The 10,394-nt window shown below is 38.8% G+C and overlaps 1 pseudogene; it reads left to right on the top strand.

Moving 5' to 3' along the window:
• The first annotated feature begins 6,535 nt into the window (after positions 1-6,535).
• On the top strand, positions 6,536-9,552 carry LOC149407256 (uncharacterized; annotated as a pseudogene).
• Positions 9,553-10,394: the final 842 nt, after the last annotated feature.

The following is a 10,394-nucleotide window of genomic DNA, read 5'->3' as shown; positions in this document are numbered from 1 at the left end:
TAGTTTATTTGCTGAATCAATTAGTTATACTATATTTTATTATTTATATTTAGCCTGCCAATCCTATTTATGACATTTATGGCAAGTTTGTAACCCTAGCACTATTTATACCTAGTTTTCTAATGAGAAAAGTATTATGCCAAATTAGTTTTGCTTTCAGATGAGAATCATGCTTTAATTGATGAATACTGCAACAATGATGCAAGTGGGCTTGTGAAGACTCAATGGCATATTTCAATGGATCTACTAAACTTGTCAATTGGGCCTCTCATAAGGCCTATGACCAAACAGTTTTTTTTTTTTAAAATGCTCTAAATGGACTTATTTAACAAGTAAAGTTGTTGGGGCCTAAAAATGGTACTAATAGATTCAACGCAGCTTAGGTACTATAATGAAGGGTCTAGGACACTAAAAAAAAGGCCATGGACGTTTATATGCATTGAGGATGGTAAATGGTCAATAAATGTGATTGTTTACATGCTTTGGAGTTTCCTAATTATTACTCAGAAATAGAAGGACGAGTTGCGTGCGTGCGTGCGTGCGTGCGTGCGTGTGTGTGTGTGTGTGTGTGTTAAAGTCTTGAATGAGAATCTTTTTATGCCTTGCATATGAAGGGTTGTTTCATGTCTATAAATACTATTTCAGATCAATGGAATAACATATACAATGATGGAGTGATAATATAAAAGTGTGTCTCATTTGGGCTCTTCATGAACCGTTTCGCACATATCGAAATTCTCTATGGCATTCAATGTGATTTATCAAACGAGCTTCCACCGCTGTTTTTGGCGTCTTCCTTATACCAAGGTTCTTGCTTCTAATCTATAAGCCAAGGGTCTCGGATTTACCCCTCCACGAATCTGATTCTAGAAAAAGGATTTCACTATATAGTAGTCAATAGTACAAGCAACGTCTTATATGATTACAACGCAAAATCAAAGCCTTAGAAACTATTACCACAAGTGAATACTTAGACCAGGGACTCCCCCTGAATTTGAGATCTCCTCAATTCCACTCTTCGAGCAAACGTCTATGCTCTGACGTCTTCAGTCTTCAATCACACGTGAGTCTTCAATCACGTAAACACAGGACCCAAATCACTTAAACACTCAATCTTCTCGAATAGTATTTGATGAACAACACCGCTCTTATCAATACACAAAGTCTCCCAGTCCGTCAGTCTTGTACGTCTAGGAGTCCAATGTATTTTTGATAAAAGTGTCGATGCTGCTAAGGGGGTAGCACAGGGCTTTTATAGCAGTTGTACAATCCTGGAAGTGTATCTAGGGTTTCCTTACCCATAATCGCAAGACTATTGCAAAATAAAGTCACTAGCCGGGCAATCTGGTAAAATCGGAAATTTGCCAGAATTACAGCCTGCGCATAGGAGGAAGGATGTTTTACCAGAAGCTGGAGCATGAAGACCGACATCTTTCCTTACAACTTGCACTAAAAAATAAAGCCAACACACATAGCGTAACAACACTAATTACATGTGATATTTAAATTTATTCCTTCTTTATTGTAAATATTGACATTAAACTTGAGATATAGAGCTTGCGTGAACACGAAGCAATTCAAAGGCTATGGCAGCTTTAGTTAGTTTTTTCTCTTTTGTTTATTATAAAAGAACAGTCAGGCTGAGTTATGAAGCATGTGTCGTATAGTTGAGATGTGAGGGGTAACGCTGAGTATAAATACTCACAAGTCTGAGTTGCAGAGGTAAGACAATTCACAAAAGATTAACCCAAGAGAAAAGATTGAGTGGAAATCGTTGAACATCAATATAAGGTCAACGTCTTTGAGAGAATCTTTGTACGTGCTTTGTGAATGACTTGAGGGTTGCAACTTCTGAAGCTCAACGTTGTGAGTTCTCGCCGATTAATGAAGCCAGTAGATGTAGCACTAGTACAAAGTGAAGCTTTAGACACGACACGTTTCAGACGCGACTTATCGCGTCTAAATAGACGCTACTTTTGGTACTACAGACGCGATTTGTCGCGTCTGATAACTAATTTCACTAAAAATTTTAGCGCGATGTTTATCCCGCTTTTTATTAATTTCATTTTGGTTACAGACGCGAGATGTCGCGGCAGGCTCAAAATCTGAGTAAAAGACGCGAGAAGTCGCGTCTGTAGGTAAACAAAAAATAAATAAATGGAGACGATTTAATTTGTAAAAATCGGGTGAAATAATTTTTGGAATTTTTGTCTCTATATTTTTTGTCGCAAAGGAAATAGACGCGACATGTCGCGTCTGTAGGATAACTCAACCGAATACTGAACTTCGGTTGAAATATTGAGAAAATTTTGCGTCTATATTTATTCGTCGCTAAAGATAGAGACGCGAGAAGTCGCGTCTGTAGGGTAAAGAAGAAATATATAAAAAGATTTCGATACCCAGTTTTAAATTAACCAGACTTCTCTCCCACGATTTCCACTCCCTCGATCAACTCCTTCCGATCGATCCGCGCGCGAGCCAGTTTCCCAGAAATTGACGGCCGTCTCTATCCCTCCTTGGTTCTCTCGACCCTTCTCTCTACCACACACAACCACAGACCACAACAACATCACCGACTCATAATCTTTTTCTCCTACCATCTTCTTCTTCCCCCCGCGCGCGGCCATAAACCCCCAAGACCCGTCTCAAGCTTGCGCGCGCTCCAGCTGAGAACAAGAAATTCGCCGCGAGCCAGACGAGGACGGTGGACCGAGGAAAGTCACCGGAGAAGAAAGAGTGGACATCGGTGAAGCTTTAAGAGGTAAGAATTGCGTTCAATTTCCTAAATTGGTCTCTGAAATTCCTTCATGATTTTCTAGGGTTTGAAACCCCTTTCTTGATGAATTTTGGTTGCTGAAATCTCTGTTTTCCCGTGAGTTTTGGATTGAGACTCTGGATTCCTTCACTGTCACTCTCTCAAGTCCAGCGATTCCCAAAAATCCAAATTATCTCTGCCCCGCGCGATTTCGGCCGCCGCTCTGCGCTCCTCGAGGTGATCTCTCCTTCTATCTGTGTTGAATTGGGGAATTTCGTTTACATAATTTGTAGAATTTCCTTTACTTAATTTGCAATGGGTAATGGGTGAATTTTTTTTTTTTGGATAAAGCTAATGGGTCAGTCTTATCTGTGGTATTTTAGAGACAGAGTGTGAATTGGAGATTTGGTCGTGGTGGTCTCTCTGATATGATATCATGATTTCAAATGGTCTTTTTTTCTTTCTTTTGGGTCTGCAATTTTTTCTGTCTTTTTTTTTTTTTGAAAATCTTATTTCTTATTCGTATTTCATACTCAAAATGGCTGCTATGGCTTAAAAAAAATGTTAGACATTCACTTGAAAATTTCGAAGATTACATGCTAAGTCACAAATATTGTCTATCGTCGATTTTAATTTTGGCTCTCAGATTATGGTGAGATGATGCTCCATTTGAGTTTTGTTGTTAATTTGTGTCTTACTTCAATTTTGGGTACAATTTCAGATAATCTTGTGGGTTGGTTAAAGGTTTGATATTTGGCAGACCAATCTTTGCTTGTGTTGTATTTCAGTATATTCCCTGTTTTCTTTCCTTCTTGTAAGTTGTAACATTTATGGGTCTTACCATGGGAACACAGCCCATTGGAAACAGGGAAAACAAACTCAGACGTGAACCGAGTGCGCGATTCCCATAATTCTCAGGTTCGCCAAAGGGTCCACCAATCATTCCGCCGCTCGAGAAATCTGCCAGTCGTTCCGCTGCCCAGAAATTTGTAATTTTTTTTTGGGCATAAAAACATAAAAAATATTTTGTGGATCCTATATTAATATATCATTTATAAACAATATGTAGCGTAAGATAATAAAAATGATATCTTCATTCTTTGTTTAGGGAAAGAATAGCTTTTATTAGCTCATTCAGAGCAGGGGGAATCGGCACTTAAGGCTTGCATAATACACTGAGGAGGGTCTCACAATCAGGTACAAGAATATCTTTATTCTTATCCAAACTTGTCCATAGCTAATACGTGTGCAATTTAGCAATTAGCACCCCTTAATTATAAGATGCTGAGAAAATAATCAAATATATCTTCTTAAGCAAGCAACAAAGTACTCAGATATTTTATTGGCTAAAATAAAAATAAAAATAGGTAAACGTCTTTGATGGGGCATATCAGATTATAAGAAAATCGATTTTATCTAGGTATTAAAATTTTGTGTACGAAAAGGTAAATATTAAAATAATTTTAAGGTGGATATATGCTCCTAATGCTTATATGAGCTTAAGTGGAAGGATGGTTTTGCATGTTTGACTAAACAAAACGTAGAAACCCTACCAATCCCACGAGAACAGTGGGACTGGAAGTATTAATATATGTCTGTACGCATATATTATATATGTCACTGTCTTGTTAAGGTTGTTTGTTGTGTTTTCCTTTGCTGTTCTGCTTTCTTTTATTAAGGTTACTGAACTTGAAAAGTGGTGTGCATAAGAAACGTCGCGCTATATGATATGATGTATAAATCTCTTGAGTTCTATATGTTCTTGTCTTTTTCTTGTTTATTTGAAACAGGTTGATCTGTTTCTTGGGTTTAAAGTATACCAAAAGCTTTTTAATTTAGGATTCTTCTTCAGGATTTACTTGTTTTATACATCAAACAAAGTGAACTTAATTAATCTCTTCTTTTTACTTGTATGCTTCGTTTGTTCTCTCTCTCTCTATCTCTCTCTCGTTTGATATCTTGTTGTGCTACTATGCCGGATGCGACCGTTGGTAAGTTCTTATTTTCCTCACATTCATTTTAATTTTAGTATAATTTATGTTAAAATCCATAGTATCTATTATATATACATAAATACTATAAAACATAGTGCCTTAGAACATCAGTATAACGCCCTCTTGGACGTCGTAAAATTATATAGTGCGGATGCTTTGCTTTAAAAATTCAATAAGATTTCTATACACCTCAAAGATAGAAAGAACACTTTGTAGTCGTTAGTACCCACTGCCCCAAAATAGGTGGATTATATGATTTAATTTTGCAGTTGGTTTTAGTTGTGAAGAGTGCATGTTATAGATCCTCAATCGGTTTATTAGATTATATATCTTATTGTGTGTTGATGGTCTTTTGAAGCTCTGAAAAAATACATATGTGTTGCAGCTATGAATGAGAGAATATTGTCCTGATTACTTGTGTGTTGATGGTCTTTTGAAGCTCTGAAAAAATACATATGTGTTGCAGCTATGACTGAGAGAATATTGTCCAGATTACATAGAGTTTGATTTGATTATCAGTGCAGGCAAACATTCAGTGGCGTACGTGTTTGCGAAGAACCGAGAAACCGAAGTCGAAGACCTGGTTCGTAGAAGTCCACCGCGTCCGTTCCACCGCTCGAGAAATCTACCAATCGATCCTTAATTTCTCGGAACTCGCCCGAAAATTCGCCAGGTTAGGATACAAACATAGTTCTGTGGCCGTGCTTATCTGAAACATTATTGCAATTTATAAGAATATGTGCGAGTTATGTAGAAAAAAAATTATAGATGTTTTTTCACTTTAAATAATGACATGTTTCTTTGTGATAATTTTTTCAAGTGTTCCTTGTTAAGATTGAATCAAGTTTTTTTTTTTAATTAATATATCATGATTGATATTTTTACCCAACATATTTAGACCAGATAGGTAAGAAATATTCACAAAACACTATAATTCCAAAAAAATATATATATATATTCACAACACACTACAATTAGCAAGCTCGAATGATGCAATGTAACAGCTTATTATTTCCGTTTGTTTATAATATATGTCTGTACGCATCAGTAATAAACATTTTCGTAAAATCAAAATTATGAGCCAACTAGGAAGTCAAAATTTTGGATACATCCCGGATACATCCCTTGTAGTTGACTATTATTTAGTTAGTTAAGAGTATTTAAAAACTAACTATTTCTTAGTATATATATGCTCTCAAATAATTTTTGTCTGAATGACAATACTCATATACTTCCATTTATTTTTATTTTCTTATTTTTTTTATTTAAGCAAGGATTTGATATATACGCATATTTAGATATGAGGTTTATCTTTGAATTTTTAATCAGTGAAATGTCGAATCCAAATCGTGAATGGATTTCTGAGAATAATCGTGTGAGTTTGGAGTTTCGAAATGGTGTAGCAGAGTTTATTCGACTTGCACGCCAGCAAGTGGTAAATGGAAAAGTCAAGTGTCCATGCAAAACTTGCAACAACGTGAAGTATCAGACCATCGATGATGTTGAAACCGACTTGTACATCCGAGGGTTTTCACCGAACTACAAACGGTGGTTTCATCACGGGGAACCAATAATTCCAGAGGTCATAGAAGACGACGAGAGCATTGATGAAAGTGAAGATGGAGGGGTGAATGACGCTTTGCATGACATCTTGGATCATGATGAATACGACCCAGAGTATGATCCGACCCCGAGAGAAGAACGAGAACAAGAGCAATTGGAGGACCTGTTCGCCGAGCTTGAAGCAGAGATGTACCCTGGGTGCAAAGAATTTTCGTCTCTTTCATTTTTGGTGTCGTTGATGCACATCAAAGTCACGAACCAGTGGACAAACAAGTCGTTCACTCAGCTTCTTCAGTTATTGCGGAAGTCTCATCCGACCGGAAATCGAATTCCAGAAAAGCGCTACGAGGCGAAGGCGAAGTTGAAACGTTTTGGCATGGGGTACGAGATGATCGACGTTTGCGTCAATGATTGTGCCTTATTTTGGAAAGGGGAGGAAAAGGCCGACTATTGTCCCGTTTGCAAAGAAAGTAGGTGGAAGGTCAAAGGGACAGGAAAGAAGATTCCGCATAAGATATTACGGTATTTTCCTTTAAAGGATCGACTGAAGCGATTGTACGCATGTCGACATACAGCTGAAGAAATGATTTGGCATGAAAAAGAACGTATCGAGGAGCCAGGTGTACTTAGGCATCCTGCTGATGGTTTGGCGTGGAAAGAGTTTGATAACAAGTATCCTGATTTTGCAGCGGAGCCGAGAAACGTTCGTCTTGGGCTTGCTGCTGATGGGTTCAATCCGTTTGGGGAAAAAAGCTTATCATACAGTATGTGGCCTGTGGTCTTGATTGCATACAACTTGCCGCCTTGGTTGTGTATGAAATCGGAGTACATGATGTTGACGATGCTCATTCCAGGTCGCAAGTCACCGGGAAAAGACATGGACGTTTTCCTTCAACCGCTTGTTGAAGAGCTAAACGACTTGTGGCAAGGTGTCAGATTACGAGATGGGGCTACCAGTATGGTATTCACAATGCGCGCCGTAGTGCTTTGGACAATTAACGATTTCCCAGCACGAAGTAGTTTATCGGGATGGAGTGGACAAGGGTATTTAGCTTGCCCCACGTGCAATAAAGACACGCCAGCACTCCGTGTTAGAAGCAAGATTGTCTATTATGACCATCGTCGATACCTACCATCGAATCACTCGATGAGAAAGAGCGAACACTACCAAATCCGCAACGAGAAGGGGAAGCCGCCGAAGAAGTTAAGCGCAAGTAACATACTCGAGCAGTTGTTATACGTTCCTCGGACAATACCGGGCAAGCACCCTGATTTTGGAGGAAAGAAGCGCAAACGCTCGCCGAACCAGTTGAATTGGAGTAAAAAAAGTATTTTCTACGAGTTGCCATATTGGTCAGAATTGCAATTGAAGCACAACCTAGACGTGATGCACATCGAGAAGAACGTTTGTGAGAATATTTTGGGAACTCTGCTCAGTATAGATGGGAAAAATAAAGACACTGTTAAATCGAGAATGGATTTGAAGGACTTGAAGATAAAGAGTGATTTGCACTTGAAGAAAGTAGGTGATCGTTGGGTCAAGCCACCAGCGTCATTCACGCTAACGGAAGACGAGAGAAATTTTTTTACAAGTTTCATTAAGTCTGTCAAGTTCCCCGACGGATATGCTTCAAACTTGGCAAAAAATGTTACCCCAGACGGGAAATTGACAGGTTTAAAATCTCACGATTGTCACGTCATCATGCAACGATTGTTGGCCCTTAGTATTCGTTCGTTTTTGCCGAAGCCTGTGCGAGAGACTATTGCTGAACTTTGCAACTTTTTTAAACTCATGAGCGACAGAACGTTGCAAGTTTCTGCTATTGCGAAAGCGCAAGATGACATCATAGTGATCTTGTGTAAGTTGGAACGCATATTCCCTCCTGCGTTTTTTAGTATCATGGTGCACTTGACAATACATCTACCTGAAGAAGCTTTGAATGGAGGACCTGTGCATATGAGGTGGATGTATCCATTTGAGAGATATCTTGGAACGCTAAAGCATTTTGTGAGAAATAGAGCGAAGCCCGAGGGCTCTATTGCCGAAGCGTATGTTGTAGAAGAAGCTTTGACATTTTGTTCAAGGTATCTAATAGATGTCAATGCTCGTCTTGGCCGAACGGATTTGGAAGCAGAACGCGAGCTTACAATTTTTTAGTCGTATACGTGTCGCCCTTATGGAAAGATGACTGCGAAGCGATTAGATGAGAAGAGTAGCGAGCAAATAGAGTGGTACATTTTGAACAACTGTCTTGAAGTGGATCAGTATATGATGTAAGTAATATTTTCACATAGTATAACTGTCTTTTGTAGCACATTTAACATTTGGTGGAATTATTAGTGAACACGAACAACTGATGGAAGCAGAAGGTCGACCTGAGGCGCATCGAAAAGAATTCAAAGACTGGTTTCAGAAAAGGGTATTTGTTCTTGTATAATATTACCTCATTCGATCAATAACTTTTCGTAATTAATTTGTTGTTTTGGGTGTCAGATTTTTGAACTTAGAGACATGGGCTCTCACGTATCGGATGAGTTGTACGCATTAGCTATGAGACCACATTCTATAGCTCAAATATATCCAAATTGTGAGGTCAATGGGATTAAGTTTGTGACTTGTCTTCGCGATGACAGCCGGACTACTCAAAACAGCGGCGTCAGAGTACCATCAGTTGACGATCATGATTTTTATGGCAAAATGGAAGATGTCATCGTGATGAAGTATACTAATAGTTGTCGTGTCATACTGTTCAAATGTCAATGGTTTGGAGACAATGATCCTAAGAAACGAATACATAAGGACGAGATTTTTGGAACTACAAGTGTTTATGTGGCAAAAAAATGGTATCTTGACGAGCCATTCATATTAGCGACTCAAGCCCGACAAGTTTTTTTTATCTTAAAGACTTGCACAATGACCCGCAATGGGAAATCGTAGAGGAAAGTCATCATCGTCATGTGTGGGATGTTCCCGATATTGAAGATCGATCTACGTCTCAATTAGTTGTTCAACCAATGGATTTAGAGCAACTTTCTATATGTCGTGACACAGCTTTGCCAGAGGTTGTGATCGATGATGTTATAATTGAAGAAGACATCATTGTAGAGGACGATGATTTTATAGATGACGAAGAACTTGACCAAGATGTTTTCGTTGATCGCAATGTTGATCGTCCTGATGAAGTAGATGATGATTTAGACTTGGATGACATAGATTATGTATATGCTGACGATGAATGAGTAATTATGTTTTCTTGGATTTATATTTCAAAATTAAATTATTGAAATTTTTTATTTTTAACATTTTGTTTTGCTTTTAAATGTATAGATATGTCGATGGCTATGGGAGCGGGAGGTAGCGGTGGAGAGGATAAATCCCATCGCCGCGATGATAGTGGCCATGATGACAGGATGCCACCGGCCAAGAAGCGCAGAATCACGACCGGCGTGACCTCTGAGAAAGCCAAGATGGGCAAGCCAAAAGAGTTGGTGCACTATTACCCGAACTACGACGCTTTTCTACAGCCGGAAAAGGATGATGAATCCGATTACATGATGTTCACAAACTTCTTAGGCGGTTTGGTTCGCGACATCATTCCTCCGTATACAATTTCTTGGAAGGAGGTAACGCCAGCGCAACAAAAAAGACTTTTGGAGTTGATGCACGAGCAGTATGACATCAGACGCATAGATCCTGAGACAAGAGTCATTGGACGAGCAGGCGATGGACGAGAAAGAATCGATCAGGCTATCATTGGTGAAGCGAAGAAACGCCTACGGAATGTGAAGACAAAATGCGGAATTCACTTTAAGAAAAAATGTGGGTCAGATCGAGAGTACGCATTGCACAACCCTCCTTCAAATGTGAACGCCCAAGCTTGGATAAAGGTGTTGGATCTTTTTGAGACACCAGAGTACAAGGTTTGTTTTCTGACGTCTATATGTTTGTAACGCTTTATTGTTTTTACTAAATATATATGTTTGTGTTTATGCAGGCAAAGAGTGCTCGAAACTCTGCGAATCGAGCAAAGAAGAAAAGTGTCAGCTTGCAATGGACGGTGTCTTTCAATGCCCTTCTCCAT

This window comes from Urtica dioica, chromosome 1 (assembly GCF_054948205.1).
Source record: "Urtica dioica subsp. dioica isolate 48M chromosome 1, U.dioica_male_clone48M_v1_H2, whole genome shotgun sequence".
Lineage (NCBI taxonomy): Eukaryota > Viridiplantae > Streptophyta > Magnoliopsida > Rosales > Urticaceae > Urtica > Urtica dioica.
The sequence above is the reverse complement of the archived record's forward strand: the minus strand, read 5'-3'. Positions and strand labels throughout refer to the sequence as shown.